Source organism: Lepisosteus platostomus, chromosome 4 (assembly GCF_059453375.1).
Source record: "Lepisosteus platostomus isolate fLepPlt1 chromosome 4, fLepPlt1.hap1, whole genome shotgun sequence".
In the NCBI taxonomy this organism is placed as follows: domain Eukaryota; kingdom Metazoa; phylum Chordata; class Actinopteri; order Semionotiformes; family Lepisosteidae; genus Lepisosteus; species Lepisosteus platostomus.
In genome coordinates, this window is record NC_142614.1 from 32,566,937 (window position 1) to 32,583,574 (window position 16,638).

The following is a 16,638-nucleotide window of genomic DNA, read 5'->3' on the forward strand; positions in this document are numbered from 1 at the left end:
GCAAGAAGTATACAAATGACTAAATTACTAGAACTAAAATCAATGACAATAATACAGAAGACTAACTCAATTTTATTGAGAAATTAGAAAAGGACATTGAGAGTTATATTCTGAAATTGACATTACAAACTTATTTTTTTAAAGAGAATTTAAAGTGGTTTACCAGAGAAAAATACACATTTCTTTTTGAGACAGGACAAGACTTGAGAAAGTGTGGTACAGTATTTCCTATGCAAACAGAGATGTCTGTGAGGCTAACAGAGAGGCGCTTTCAGGTAACAACTCAGTCTTTATAGTAGCAGTGGGAGGAGCCAGGCTCTCCGAGCCTCCACAGAAGATACAGTTACAGAGATCAGTATGCTTGCTCAGTCTGGGGCACTCTCTCGTCAAACTCAGGGAGCGAAATGGCAATTAAAAAGTGGAGAGCTTGCTTTGCTATGGGCATGGGAAGGTACTTTACTGACACTCCACAGTGGAATTAATCCTGCGAAGGAAAAGGAATTGAGAATCGAAAGGAGATGTTAGGCTTCCTTATTTTGTGTCAGAAGAATGCCTGAGAAGGATTTTCTTGAGGTAAGCAGAGCATGCAGTGTGTGACTGGGTGAGCAGTCTTGCAGGACTGTGGGGTTGTTGTGGCTGATGCTGGGACACAACATGAATGCATGTAATCGTTGTTCTTATGCCAGCTTCTGTATAAATACACTCCTTGTCCTGTTTTATTTTAAGCCTCTATATCTTATTATCTTCAAACTTATGCAGCTAGGAAAACAGCCTTACATTTTAAAGTTGCCATCCAAATTCAGAACTGCTAGAAAACAATTTGTATAAAATGGATATAGACAGCTAATAGAAAAAGTATAACTGAGACTTAGTTTAAATTCTAAATTAATGGTGTAAGATTGGAGTTAAAAGGTGAATACCTGTATGTCTTAGAAATCAGCAAATCTAAACGTTTTTAGAAATGCCTTTTATCTGTTTGCATATTTAAACTACATATACAGTAAATAGTTTAGTCAGAGATACCAATGGATTTTACACAAATTATTTAGGACACTTAAAATATCATGTATCAACATCCATGTGTTTATATAAAACATATTTAGAGCCACGAAAAATCTGTCTAAGATGTTTTTCTTAGATAGGATATATTTTGTAAAATATGCTTTATGTCTACAGCATTGGGAGTGTGATTAGAATTTTATTTCTTAAGCTTCTACATTTCCACAATCTATTAACTGCTAAACAGCCATCTTTAGACTGTATTTTAACCATACAGTAGCATGTTTTTAAATACTTGTGTACATACAAACTGATTTTCCTGACTAAATTTGTACACATCAAAGCTTGTTGTACAGAATGAGATCTTCCTGTCTCTGCAAAACTGTCAATTGTGATTAAGGACTAAAGATATTGGCAGAGGAAATTTTATCCATCTACCCTCCCTCAACTTGCCAAGTTATTTTCAAGATGCCTTGAATATAAATAAATTAACAGAAAGTGCTGTAACAATGTCTGCGAACAGGCCATTTTCTGGTGAGAAAGGACGACAAATTCTTCCCAAAGGACATCTAATTGTTCAACACTCTAGGTTAGTCTTGACTTACAAGTATAGTAACTGAGGAGAAATGCTGCTTTTAGAGCAAATCTCAAGACAAGCTATCAGAGTGATCAGAGTTCTGTCTTTAGATAAAATTCTTTCTGAATGGGAATTAAGAGATTAACAGTCCTGCAAACTGCAAATCAATAAAATATACTTTATATATAAAATATATCCTCTGGCTTTTTTGTTAACTTGGGAGTGACAATAACTGCTTAGATTGGTACCTTTCCACAGTACAGAAAAATAATAAGAAAAGGTGTGGGTGTGATTAAATTTGCGAAATAACATTTCTTTCTTTATTCAAGATTTTCCTGTAAAATATATGGGATTTTAACTTCCTTTAGCTCTTTTCTTTAACAATTCTGTCATTGGTTGCCTGTTTACTTATCTGTATGCTTGTCTATCTGCTGAATTCATGTGGCTAACACTGCATGTTGGTATTTCTGACAGTACGTGCCAAATTGCTAGCTGGGTATTCAGGTCATTTGGCCTAACTAGCCATCGCATCTCTCTATTAGTGTAAACCTGACCCCCCGTCACAGCCTTCAAAACACAGCCCTCAGCTCTCTTGGTAAAATATTAAGTAGTCTCCCGTGGAGGAGCTGACAGCCTGCATTTGTGTCTGGATCAAGTTTCCAGTTACCTCCACATCGCATCATGATAGACAGAGTTATTGTTTTGACAGTTATTCTCTCTTTTGCACTGGATCTTTCTTCAGCCACGGTGCTGATTTGAACTGACTCACTGGCTTGTTTTCTAGGTCTTAACCTGGACTCTAGGCTTTGTTGATCATTGACATATATTCATAGTCTTATTTGGCTGCATGTCATATAGTCCATGTTTGTAGATTATGCAGCCTTGACTAAAATAGCAAACATTTGGATTCCTTTCGATAAACCGTAAATGTTAAATATAAATAGTCTAAATCACTGCATATGTATTGACATGAAAGTTTGAGTCACATGTGGAATAGATATATTTCTCTGGATACTTTTCCTCATATTTACATCATTAGTGTGAACACCATCTCACAAAATGTGAGACTGGAACATGCTTTGCTCACAGACCACAAAAATGTTCTTCTGGTCAACAAACTAGTGTTGGTTCTTTGTACAGACCGTAGTATATCCTTACCAATGCAGCAAAGATATATTATTAATTACAATAATACTGTACATCCATCAGCCAATATCATTGGAGTTGTCACCCACTTTGTTATGGCATTATTAGTGCAGTACTGCCTGAATCACATAACCAGATAATGGTGGTGAAGTCATTTAGTTGAATTTATTCTGTTCTGTAGGTCTGGAATGATCATGTGTCTTTGTGTCAGCTGGCAACACTGTTGGAGGTTATTGATGGTGAATGGAAGTATCCTAGTAGCTCCATGTTGTAACATTTCTAATAGCAGCATGCTCAGAGCGTAGTCCCTCTCTTTCACTGAGTTATGTCTTACACTGAGTAGTGTAGTGCCATTTAAATCATTACATCTCTGATGTTATGAATTAATGTTTATCTGATGTTTTCCATTAGTAAATATAGCAGCCAATCAGTATTCCTGAGACATGTAATAAATGAAATAAATGTGAAATAAGTAAAGGAAATTTTTGGTATACAATGTATTTTAGTGTTTAAATACAAAATTTTAGCTTTCTAATAAAGACTGGAAACAGAATTGTGGGGAGGAGAATAATATATTTTGTCTAACAATATACCAACATAACATTCATCGTTCGCTGGAAATCTGCTTATTCTTGTAACAGCCCAAAGTCAGAAACAGATGGCACAAAATAGGACTGCACCCTGGACAGGAAGTCAGTGCATCAGAGGACTTAAACTCCCACCATTACATAAATTACACTTACCAATTCAAAGAAAATCAACATCCAAAATTGCACCAAAACAATTACCCATCTATACAGTGTCAATTATACAATTAAACAAAAACAAAAGGGCAGCGAGATGGCGCAGGGGTTAACTTGGGGCGGAGCGGTGGCTCTGTGGCTAAGGATCTGCACCTATGGCTGGAAGGTTGCTGGTTCATATCCTGCAGCTGGCAGAGGAATCCTACTCCGTTGGGCTCCTGAGCAAGGCCTTTAACCCCAACTGCTCCAGGGGTCCTGTACAATAGCAGACCCTGTCCTCTGACCCCAGGCTCTCTCCCTATCTGTGTGTCTCATGGAGAGCAAGCTGGAGTATGTGAAAAGATAATTCCTAATGCAAGGAATTGTAAAGGGTTAATAAAGTAATATTAACATTTCTGCCTAGTAGCACCAAGATGCTAGTCTCAATTACAAACTCTGTGGGGAGTTTGTAAGTTGTCCCTGTGTTTGCATGGATTTCCTCTAGGTGCTCCAGTTTTGTCCCACAGTCCAAAGACATGCTGGAGTGATTAAACTGACATGCTGACTAGATGAACTGGATTCTGTAAAACTGGCCCTAATATGTGTTTGTTTGTGTCTGTGTGTGCCCAGCAATGGACTGGCATCCCAGCCAGAGTGTATCCCGCCTTGCACCCGTCACTTGCAGGTTTAGGCTTCGGCTTCCCCCGCAATCCTGGATAAACCAGTTTAGAAAATTGATTGAAGAACAATAACACAAGTACAATTACACTTACACCATTTAAAACGCACATGTACAGTATACAAATACCATTTTTGCACAGTGATGAACAACAGTTACAACTTTTAACAATTCAAAAAATTGGGATTGTTTCTGGTTGGAAATTGTTTTGGATATTGTTTCTGCTTCAGAAAGACCAAACCAGTGCAGTGTTCACCTAATGTAACCAACATGTTTGTCAAACAATTTGTATTTTACATTTAGTACCAATTTGTACACATACTGTACACCCTTTATCTCTGCCCTTTTTCTATGCTTTAACCTGTTCTTAATCCAAATAAAAACATGTATTTAAATTCCTACCGAATGCTATTTAAGAATGAATATACTATAAGGGACATCAAAAAGTCTTCTGAAAATCTAAATATTACATCCCATAAAATTGTTTATGTATGCTAAGTTCTTCAGTCTAAATGCTCCATTTAATGTACAGTATAGTGCTTTTTCCCCCAATCTCTACCTTTGATACCTTTGATTTGTCCCTTATTTTTTCCTGGATTCTCTTTTTGTCTCTATGCCCATTGTATCTCCCTGTTTGGATAAAGTTCAGATTCTCCCTCTTTCTATTCTATTCTTTTGCAGTGCTCATATATGCTGGTATGCTTGAAAACAAGCTCAAAAGGCTCCAGGTTTTTCAAAATACTACAGCCAAGTTCTTGGTTTATACTCATCTTTCAAAGGTACTGTAGCAAATAATATGAAAAAAAATTAAAATCTTCATACTTCCAGGAGCTATTAAGTTCATATGTACCTAATCAATCATTGAGATCTGTCTGTTTCCAGTCAGACTGATTCAGGGCTCTCAGCTACTACTGCTCCACATTTCTTGAACTCCCTTCCAAACCATGTGAGAAATGAAATTGTTTTTATGGAAGTGGAGTTGTATTTATCTTCTCATTTTTAAATATACTTTCACGTCAGTTCTTTGTCTGGGTTGACTTTGTCAGTGCCTTTTAACAATACCTGTATCAGGTCCCCTTGTATCGTTCTTCATTCAAGACAAAAAAGGTTCAGATGGTTCTGCTTATCAATGTCTTTTCCATATGTGATACCTACTATTGTAAATGAAGCTAACATTGTGTTTGAAATTTGTAACGCTCCCCGCATTATCCAGAAGATATTAATGATGTTTAACATAAACACCTGTCCTTTTCATAAGTAGCCTCTTATATCTCAGTGTTTCCCATTTTGTATTTATAGTTTCTAATCTTGCTCCTGCATTGTGGTACTACACCACAAAAGATGCCTGAAAATCTATAATAAAATTAGAAGGATGTCATCAGCCCGTGGGGACTTATTAGTCCTGACTTCAGTCTAGTACCCTAAAGACTTGTACCTTTTCTATGCTGATAATATTTAATTGTTGACTTCTTCTTTGGTGAACAGGTGAAAGTTAGTAAATTATATTTTAGTGACAGGGATTTGAACTTGTGATTATGATGTCATCTGGAGCTGCTGCCTCAAGCTTTTAAGCCTTGATTTTATTTTCCAAGGTCTTTGAGTGTCACAAGCTAGTTTGGTGATGTGTGGTTAGGTAGGACTGTCAAGATAAATTCTGATTATCTGAGGTATTTCCATGAATGTGGAATTTTCCAGTTCCTTAGACTTATGGTACTCCTATTGTCCTTGTGGTTCCTGTAGCTCCAGGTAGTACCTGGAGAACTCTTTAAAGCATTCTTTGAGAGTGAGGTTACCTGACCAGCCACAATCTCTGGGCAGGAGGGTAGAACACTGCAAATGGAAAAAGTTAAGGAAGCAAGTAGTATCTGGTTAGAAGATAACAAATTCAAACATACATCATTATTTATTATCCAAGATTGGTGGCACCATTAGCATTCTTTCCTTGCTGTTCTCTGGATATACAGTATGGATTTAGTAAAATTAAAATAATAAAATCCAGTCTTCAGTCTTCTGCCTGAACTAAGGCATTACTTGATGAAGAAATATTTCCATTGCTCACACCTGAAGAAGGCTCCATGGCCGAAACGTTGTGTTTTCTTTCTTCCGTTTTTTTTAGCATGGAGTAAGCCTATTACTTGTTTCTATATTTCCATTTAGACTGCAAAAAATATTTGAAAGAATAAAATACCAATTAATTATTAAAAAACATAAATGGTACCTATTTAAAAACAATATGTATTATTTTATTAAAGATTAAACAAGGATCAGCAATTTAATGATAAATTTAACTTTGGGATAAATTTAACAATTTAACACTTGGATTAAAGTGATGGCTGCAAGCATAAAACCATCAGCTCTGAAGACTGAGCTCTAAAAACAAAGTTTTCTGTAGTGTTGCATGAAAGATCAAAAAGGGGTAGATAAATATCCCACCTTCTCAGGAGCATTAAATGATTCAATAAACATATGAATCAGTGTGTTTTTATAGTTCACTTGTGACCTTTACTATCCACATTTGTTGTTGGAGCATGGTTGTATTGTTCTCTGTAGACAGACGGTGATTCAAAGCCAAAGAATGAGTCAGACATTGGTCCAGATGTGAACATTCTCTTAGTCTGTCATATGGTCAGAAATGGAAATTGTTTGGTTTGCTTTCTTTAAAAAAGAAACAGGTTCTTCTATTTTGCAAGAAAGGCGTGCAGTCTGCCTGCCAAGCACATGTTGCTTGGGTGCTGATAGGATGAGGGAAGGTGAAATATGATCAGATAACCTGAGAAAGGGATATTGAAAGGGTAGTAGCTGCTTATTCAAAACTTGGTTTGTGGTGACCATCACTTGGCACCAGTTTTCCCTGAGGAGTGATGAATTATAGATTTTCACTGCCTGAGGAGATATTAGATTTTAGGTAAAAAATGTTCTGAAAGGAACAGGTTTGATTTTAGAGATTCAGGACTCTAAACTACTACGCAGAAAGGAAATACAATTTGGAGAAAGCTGTAGCATAATGCCTATCAAATAGGAAAACCTAGTTGATTTTAACCCAAGGAAGTTCAGCAAGAATAACCAGAATAAAACAACCAAAGTTGTTCTTGTAGACTGATTTTAAGAATAACTTAACTGAATTTGCTATTTAATTTACTCTGTTAATGTTTACAGTTAAACTTTATTTTAGATTGTTAGTAAAGTTTATTTTATGGACATAATTTATTGAACTTTTCTATAAACTTGATTTGAATTGAATTTTTCATTAACCGTGTTTACCAATTCTGGGCATTACCAAAATCGGAGTAGTTTTTAAATATAAATAATGGCTTAACAATGTCTCACAAATGGTTTATGAATAAATACACTTTGTTTATTATTGAATCAAAGATGAAAGTCTTTATCTCCACATCATTTATCACCCACTTTGGGTCTGTGAAATTTCTTTCAAGGATTTATGAATTCCTATATTCACTTATTCTTACAGTGCCTCTGGTGAGTTGGGTCAGGGTGAGAGAAAAACAGATCATGCCCAGATGGGTAATACTAGTAAACTACATTCCAAAATCATATTCTGTTCTCCTTATCCATACTGTTGGCTTTAAAAAAAAGACAAAAGAAGAGATTTTTCTACAGGTTTTTCACGACTTCCCAACCGCCACATTTCACCTAATATTTGCAAGTATGTATATAATGTACAGTACTTCAGGTGGGTAGCTGCTTCAGGTGTGAGCTTGTGAGCTCATACCTGAAGAAGGCTCCACAGCTGAAACGTTGTGTTTTCTTCTTTTTTTTCAGCATGGAATAAACCTATTACTTGTTCCTGTATATAATGTATATTTTGTTTTCATTTAGAAAGAAAAAAATGTGTCAAATTTAAATAGTGGTAAATGCTGTCAATAAGTCAATAATTCTCTTATGGAGAATTAAGTGGCTGAATGAGAAATATGCCAGTAGAGTGGAAACATACAACTTACTGACTGCAGCTGTGATGTAAAGAACACTGCATCCTATATACTTATAGAAAATATGTTAATAAGAAGAGGATATAATGAGCTTTTAACTCTAATTATACGTTTTTAGATACATTTACGTACATAATTTTGGGTACTGTTAAATGTCTGTAAATGTGTTACTTGGCTTCACTGACCATGACTTACTCTAGTGTTTTTGTGGCATTAGCACTTAATCACCTTCTCAGTGGGACTGTTGATTGGACACAGGTGATGGTTTACCGTGTGAGTGTCAAACCCAGTGAAAACCAAAAAAAGAACACAGAAAGGAGCCAAAACACATCTGCATGGTATTCCTATTCCATCTGGAATAATTTGTCTTTAAAGAAATACAGCCCAGCTACCTCCAACTGGATTGAGGGATTTCAAGTAGAGCATTTGCCAAATTTACCAAAAGAACCGCACCACTGTGCCTTCATATACTGGTGCAAAATCTTAGTTAGGCTTGCAAGCATTTGAGCCAAGTCCTTCAGAGATAAATCAAGGTTAACCTGACATGTACTGTATAGTGGTACTGTACTACTCCAGCCACATTGTTCAGTAATAATTAATCCATCTCTGGACCAACAGCTGGCACTAGCAGTGAAGCTGAATGTAATCATTTGTTTTGGAGTAGTTAGGCGATCCATATTTCTCTTCTCTCACATGGTTAAAAATGTGGCTGTTCTCCAGGAATACATGAGTTGTGCCCGGATTCCCCGAACGTCACAATCAGAATGATTCTGTTTAAGTCATATTCCACCTGCATATTCAAAGAACAGGTGTTTTTCCTAGTTCTATATATATAAATACTCATGATGAGCTGGATAATTTACCATAGCTGCACATGTACATAGTTTATTTCTCCTAATACTTTGATGAAGCCAGAGATGTCAAAGAAATTTCTCATCATTGCCTTAGGTCAAACGTGCTTTTAGGGAAAATTACAAACTTCAATAAAGTATGAAACCCAATTAATAAAGCATTACATGAAAATTCAGACTGCAAGATGCCAGTACCAGCTGCCACAGTCCCCTACAAAGATCCAGAGGAAAGAATATGCAGTGTGAGCAGTAGCTTCATCACTGGTGGGAAGGTACTACAGTATATGGCTAATTTGGATGAGAGGCTTCAGGTCATCCTTCAGATACCTGTTCCTGTTATGTTCAATTCAATTCAATTTATTTTTATATAGCACCTTTCACAACAAGGTTGCCCCAAGGCGCTTAACAATGCAAGTAACAATACATTTTGTGAATACAGAACAGAAGACCTGAAGACAACGGAGGAGAGAAACCAAAAACGCCTCTGTAAGGAGAAAAAAAATCTCTAGGGGTCCACTGGCTCAACTGGCTGCCCAACCCCTTTGGGCATGCTAACATTATAAAAATTTTAAAAAAGGAAATAAATGAATGAGGGTATTAATCCATCCATCATGTCTTCTGTATGTCAGTACAGATCTCTGTAGACAAGCCAAATCCTCCTAAACGATAGCTACTGTATTGTATATCCACAGTGAGATAGTGAGGACACAGAATACTATTTCTTCACTCATCTTACTGATTAGTCACTGCTGCTGAAGACAAGGTCTCTTTCTAAATTCTGAAACAAATGTACAAATTCTTTATTACATTGAATGGGGTGTTATATGTAAGTGGTCAACTGAGAAATATGTTTGTACTGTTAAAACTCCCTCAAGAGCAGTGAGAAATGCTCTTAAGTAAACTTCAGGATGTGTTGGTTCTTACTCTATCCAGGCCAAGAAATCTTTCAAACAAATATATACTGTACATACTATAGGGAGTGTTACAACTGCTACTGTGTAGCTCAGTTTGTCCAGAAATGAATCTGGATGGGAATTTAAATGGATCACCTCAGTCAGTAGGCAGCACTGTGATGTGTCATTTAACACTGCTGCTTAAGGTTCGATTCTGGCCTGAGGCGCTTGCTTAAGCCAACGTCTCACGTTTCAATGTTCCAATTTTTTCCCACCTCCCAAAGACAAGCATGGTAAGCCTGACTATTTAAGCTAATTTTCCTCTGTCCCGAAGACAGCTGTTCTCCTCACCTCATTATCCCTGACCTTGTACTGAGTGGATCAGTTCCCTACTCCCTGTACACAATGCATGAAACTTGACTGGACAGACATTTTAATCAGTAACATAACAAAAAGAAGAAGAAGAAAGTCAAAAACATTACAGCTGGTGCCAAGTCTCTTGATAATTAGAACAATATTTGTCAGAGAAGCATTTTAGAATACAGTGTGAGAAGTGTCCTCTTGGTTGTTCTTCCCTAGACCACCAGAGAATATTAATGCAACAAGTCACTCAATTTAGAGGTTTTCGCAATTTGAAGGTGAAGTCAAGATCTGACTTCACTCCTAGAGTCGTTTTGCTAAATCTGATCCACCATCCACAGTACACTGTTCTTAGTGATCACACTAAAAGAGCTAAATGAGAAAAAAAAAAGATTTCCAAATAATTTTAAAATTATATTTACATATACATATAATTTACAAGTATATTTTATGGTCTATTGAAAGTAGAGTAATAAAGAAGCATACCCCCCTGAGTCAGCAGCGCTAAATGTAAATGATCTGGGATCAAAAGAGCTTTGAGGTATTCAGCCGTATTCTTTTCCCCCTTCTTTATAACAGCTCAGTCTAACACCTGGGGCTAACTTAATCTCTTTAGCTGCATCTCATTACCTTTGCTAACAAAGAGCACACTCCCTTCCACTCAGACTTTCACCCTTGTAATGGCAGGAGTGCAGGCAGATCCTTTTCAAACCATTCCCATGATGTGCCACAAAAAGACATAAACACACTTGAGCATTTCCAGGTCAGACCCAGGAGCGATTTTGTCAGCATCTTAAAGCGTCAGTGACCTGGAAAAAACACTTGAAAAAAGGAAACAGACAATGGGAAGTCTAATGAAAATAATGCTATTAATAGGGAAATGCTATTTGGTCAGTAAAAATAACGAGCTTTAATTAGCTCTGTTTTGGAGTTGAAAGGGGAATGGTCTGCTGAGGATATCCCCTGGCCCTGTAGATTTTCAGCTTCCTCTGCTGAATTACTATTTGAAGCTTTCTAAGGGCTTTGGTTCACTCAAACATCAAAGTATTGAAGCTTAATGGTACTCAAAAGTTACTAGGATTGCCTGAGGAAAACTGGAACACATCAATAACAAAATGTCTGTGACAATGGACATCATACACTGTGTGTGTTTAATAAATGCATTTTTATGGTACAAAGGAATTTTTTTCATTTTATTGATTTTAAGTCCCATGAGTCAAACATTTGACAGTTATCTACCCTTTCACGTACAGTACTGTACTTTCACATTTTTAGCTCTTAAATAATTTACTTCACATTAATATGCCAAGTTTTTTTTTTATTATTGTATGTATTCCCTCTGTTTAAATGTCATGGTTCTCACTCTAGATGATTATATGATAATTAAAGACAAAAAGCTGCACAGAAAAAAAAACCTTGAAACTACATCTGGCCTGTTGGATTAGTGTTAATGTCCTCAAAACTATACATTCATATCCCATTTTAAATAAGACCTTGAGCATTGAAGTGAAAAATGAATCATCTAGCTATTTTCAGTGATGTGATATCTTTATTTTCATGTAGTAACAGAGTCCACATTATGTTGCCTTTTATGAGGAATGTAATCAGCTAGAGGTTCTTCAGAGTCCAATAAGAAATATGGCCATGACCCCTCTATCTAATGACTGTACCTGGATTTTGTTTTCTGAGTCAGTGAACCTTTCTGTTTCATATACGTCTGCTTGGTCTTTATAATAAATCCAGGTAACATCTTATGTTGCAGTTCTTGGTACAAAATATAAGTTTTTCTTTCAAAATGGCTTTGATTTCTCTTCACACAATTTATTTAATGTCATTATTCTGTGAACCAAATATGAATTGATCTTAGACCAAATTTTCTACCATTTTTCATTGATGAGAAAGCGTACGGGTTACTCAGTAAAATGTTAAATCTTCTTCTAGATACTAATCATACCAATCAAGTTCTCCAAATTTTGGTACATTTTATATCTGCAATAGCTGCTGTCTGTAGATGTTATGATCAATGTTATTTTAAATTAAATCCGTTTCCCAACGAAACTATTCTAAAAATAATGTTACTTGAATCCATCTCTGGTGTGGCTTCTCTTCACAATGTAAAAACTAAAGACTTCCTTGAAAAAGAAAATTCTTGAGTCACCAGGATTTTTGGAGACTCTGCCCTGCCTCATTGATGTGTCAACTTTTATCCATAACTGTAAGTGCACATTTTTGATAACTAATAAGTAACCTGGCACTCTGATCATTTTGGAACTGGTTAAATGTAAATAAAATACTCAAAATATTGCTAATAACTATAAAATAGTGTTTGCAGTGCATATTTACCCTTTTTTTCATTATTGCAGTGAACTTTCATGTATTTTTCTAAAGTTTAAAAAAATCACATACAGTATAAATTGAATTTGATTTCCTTCTTTATTCATATCTAAGTTAATAAATACATGTAAGTGGAGAACCTGGACTTGGAGAAACCTGTCTCTATATGGAAGGATACAATATAACAGTATAGACCAATACCTCCTTTTAGAAATATGCAAGATGCATGATAGGTAAATACTCTCAGGATATATTGTATATCGATCGTTGGCAGAAGTGGAATGACTTAAAAAGTGAAAATCTATGTTGGCCTTTATGATTGTGCTACATACAAGTAACCAGGCCTTTGGCACATGCAATAGTTCTACAGTTTCCTGTTCCCATACATTTTCTAAATGGGTCTTCTATCTTTCTTCAGGGTTTAAATGGAGGTTATTTAACTTTTTTTGGCTTTCTAATAATAAACAGTTGTTGAATCTTGATTTAAAATAGGCTACCCTTTTTCTTTTGGAATGAAGTGTTCAATTCTGTCCAGGCTGTTAAGATGTACAGTAGTTCAATATTCACTAGTAACATAACTGTTCCTTTCACTAAAATAAAACTCCACTAGTCCTATAAAAGGACCAATTGTGTGGGTGAGTGTACAGAGGCACACAAACACACACTCCTTCAGAGTAGCAATAAAACCCACGCACCCTGCCCATGAGTTTGGGTTTACTACAGTGAGGCTGTTCTTTCTGTACAAGGAGAGCTATACATCTCTAAGTTATTTTTTCAGGGTCTTAATATATTCGCAGAACAGTTTTAACACTGTTCTCTTCAATGGCAGAAAAATGAGTCTGACATATGAACAGTTGACACTCCTTTAGGTAGATGTGTTGTGTACTGTAGATATATATTTTTTGCTTTCTGCATATTCCTTTCTTCACATCAGCATCGATATAAATACAGATTCAAAGATAAAAAAACAACAGATAAAAAATGTAAACTATCTGTAAAGAGTTCAACTGCACTTATGTTACATAACAAGTAAAATCTAAGTAAACATAATGGAAACATATTGTAGATACAGCATAAATTGCAGTATTGACAAATGACTGGAACATATATTGATATGCATTTGGAAATGCATTGAAGTACATTTCAAAATCTAGGAAAAACATTTAGAATATAGTCATGAGTTTAAATTCATTTCAGGCAGGGAAATATAAGAAATGATGTCTGAAGGGTCTTGCAATTTAAAGTAAGAATACTTTCATAATGTGTAAAATGTAATGCCTTTAAAACTAGTAACTATAATTCCTTTTTTTGGGAATGAAGCTACAATCTCATTGTAGGTTTCTAGAGTTTTGTATATTACAGGTGTCAGATTTCAAAATTAGTTATTTTAAGATGTTAAAGGTCAAAACAGTAAACATATAACCTAACTGGGAGGTATGTTTTTTATGGACCATCTGGCATTTACTAACAAACGGCTACCCCAGTGTTACAGAAATGTACACGAAAGAACCTTGGACCCACTACCGTTCATACAGTATGTTTGAATTTTTGTGTGTTTATGTTGCAGGGAACTTCAGCTTGTTAACATGATGAGGCAAGGAGTTGTTTGACTCTTCATGTTAAGATGAATAGATTATGATTCTTGGTGGAAAAGATAGGGATAGATAAACTAGATGGTTTACTAATATGTTAAACTGTTGTAAATATTATAGAGTGATGAACCTGACTGTTTTTAACTATTTACAATTGTACTTCAATGGATATATAGAAAAGCAATTGAAATACAAAATATATCCTGCAATTAGATTGGTCACTGATATTCCATCAACAGTAGAATGTTTAGAACCACTTTACATAAAATACAAATTGTATTAATATCTCTTCTTCATATAAGCTTCTAGAAATGTTCCCTTGTAAACCTACATCACAATTCATTTAATATGTGGATTGCTGTTTGGTTTTTAGAGTTCACTTGCAGAGGGATTAATGCACTAAATAAAAAATAGATTTCTGTTTTTCACTTCTTCACCTCAGCATTCTCTTAGAAAGAAGTCTCCTTCTGCTTTTGCCAAAAGAAGATTCTATTTAACATATGACATTCACTTTTCCAAAATTCACTCTTAATAGTTATGAAACAATTGATTCAACGTGGCTCTTACAGTAAGTCAACTCTGGTTTGATGTCCAGATTAGATACTGTAGTGCAGACATAATTTACAGTACCTGAGCCTGGGTTATATTGTTAAGCAATCATGACTGGGATTCCCCAAGGAAAGTCTCACATTTGACTGTTGCATGAAGTTGCATGAATTTGAGTCAGCCAGCAGAGCCACAGTTTTCTCCATAATGGAGATTCATCTGTTCTGTTCTTCAAGTGCCTGCGAACATGAAGTTATATTATTGTGGTCTTTAGTCATAGTGAAGCACTAACCTTTTTTAATTGTTGTTGAGGCCTTACATTGTGAGAAAAGCATAAGTCCACATTTAAAAGGATTCATTCACATAGATTTTTTTTCTCACCTGTGCTACAAATGCTGTGTAGGTGATCCTATTTGAGTGCAGGAGAAAGAACTGTGTACTGTACATAAAATCTAATGAAGCATCTTTTTCCATTGCCAATATTCAGATATTTAAACAGTGCACATCAATATCTGTAACAATACTGCAAAAAACCTGAACATAATTTTCTGCTCCATAAGATGCTGTATATAATTAAATTATATATTTACTAATTCATTTTTTCAGATTTTTCCAGAATATTTTAATTAGAGCATATTTTAAACGTCATACACAAATTCATCATTGAAATTGTACCAACAACAACTTCTATTGGTAAAATAATTAGGACAATAATTTTGTGCTGACCAACAAAAATGTTTTATTACAAGTTACAGGATGTTCCTGTTCAAGCTAACAAGGACAATAACTGTAACCTTGGTCATATCATTTACCAAACCACTTTATACCATACAGTGTCATGGGGACCTGGAGCCTACCCGGCAAGCAACTAGCGCAAGGCAGGGTACACCTTGGATGGGGTGCCAGATCAATGCAGGGCAAGAGCAAGCCAATCATACATGGGGACAATATGGAGGTCACGGTAAAGGCTGGGGAGGGAAATTTGGCCCGAACACCAGGATAACTCCCTACTCTTAGCGAGAAAAGCCCGGAGATCTTTGATGACCGATGAGAGTCAGAACCTCATTTTAATGTCTCATCCGAAAGATGGAGCCCACTACAGTATATTGTCCGCACCACTATACTGGGGCATTAGGACCCACACAGACTGCAGGGTGGGCGCCCCCGCTGGTCCCAGTAACACCTCTTCCAGCAGCAACCATAGCTTCCCAGGAGTTCTCCAATCCAGGCACTGACCAGGCTCAACCCTGCTTAGCTTCTGTGGGTAACCAGTTGAGAGCTGCAGGGTGATATGGCTGCTGTGTATCCTTGGTAATGTATGCTAATAGGAAAAGAGGAGCTACCCACATACCCTGTCAGTATAAACAGTATGTCAGAAAAAACATAGATGTCAACTTGAAAACCAAAGGAAAGAAATCATTTTGATGATTATAACTGTTGGAGTACTATATTTGTTGGGTACCCATTTCAGAGTGCATAGAGCTAAAGTGGTTCAGACACTAAAGGCACTCACTTGAATCAGCACTACATCAGAAGTCAAGAAACAAATCTCCCAGGTAAAAGAGGCTCTTCAGGAGTGCAGCAAGCAACTATAGAATGTGCAGGAATCTGTGGAGCAAACTGGGGCTGGGGCTGGCCCAGTGGCAGGGTTGCTTGATGAGGTAAGAAAGGAGCCACACTGACCTCCAAGAGTTCCTATGGGCTCAGCACTCTGGCACCAAGCTGGCCAGTGAATATGCCATGGTGCCCTGTGAGAGCTTCACCCTGCAGAAAGTCTACCAATTAGAGACTGGACTCACATGGTACCAAGAGGAGAAGGCAAGGATAGGCAGAATTAACTGACTGAGACACTGAAGAAAGAACAGGAGACCCTCAACTCCCCCTGGGTTGAATTTACAATGTTGTTATGTGTATGCACCCTCTGATTTTAGATGTTCTCTTGGAGCACAAGTTGAGCTTTATGATCCATATGTTGCTATCTTGGGTCATTTC

General features: G+C 36.3%; 1 protein-coding gene across 2 annotated transcripts in view; it reads left to right on the plus strand.

Moving 5' to 3' along the window:
- The first annotated feature begins 338 nt into the window (after window positions 1-338).
- The window catches only part of csgalnact1a (chondroitin sulfate N-acetylgalactosaminyltransferase 1a), a 54,612-nt gene continuing 38,312 nt past the window's right edge, over window positions 339-16,638 (plus strand). Inside the window, exon 1 of one of the 2 annotated variants that reach the window (XM_088629398.1) lies at window positions 339-573. The gene's annotated coding sequence lies outside the window, so the exon portion shown is untranslated. Of the gene's footprint in view, window positions 574-4,817; window positions 4,903-16,638 lie in introns of those variants that run through there. The other variant, XM_088629399.1, reaches the window with a different exon arrangement.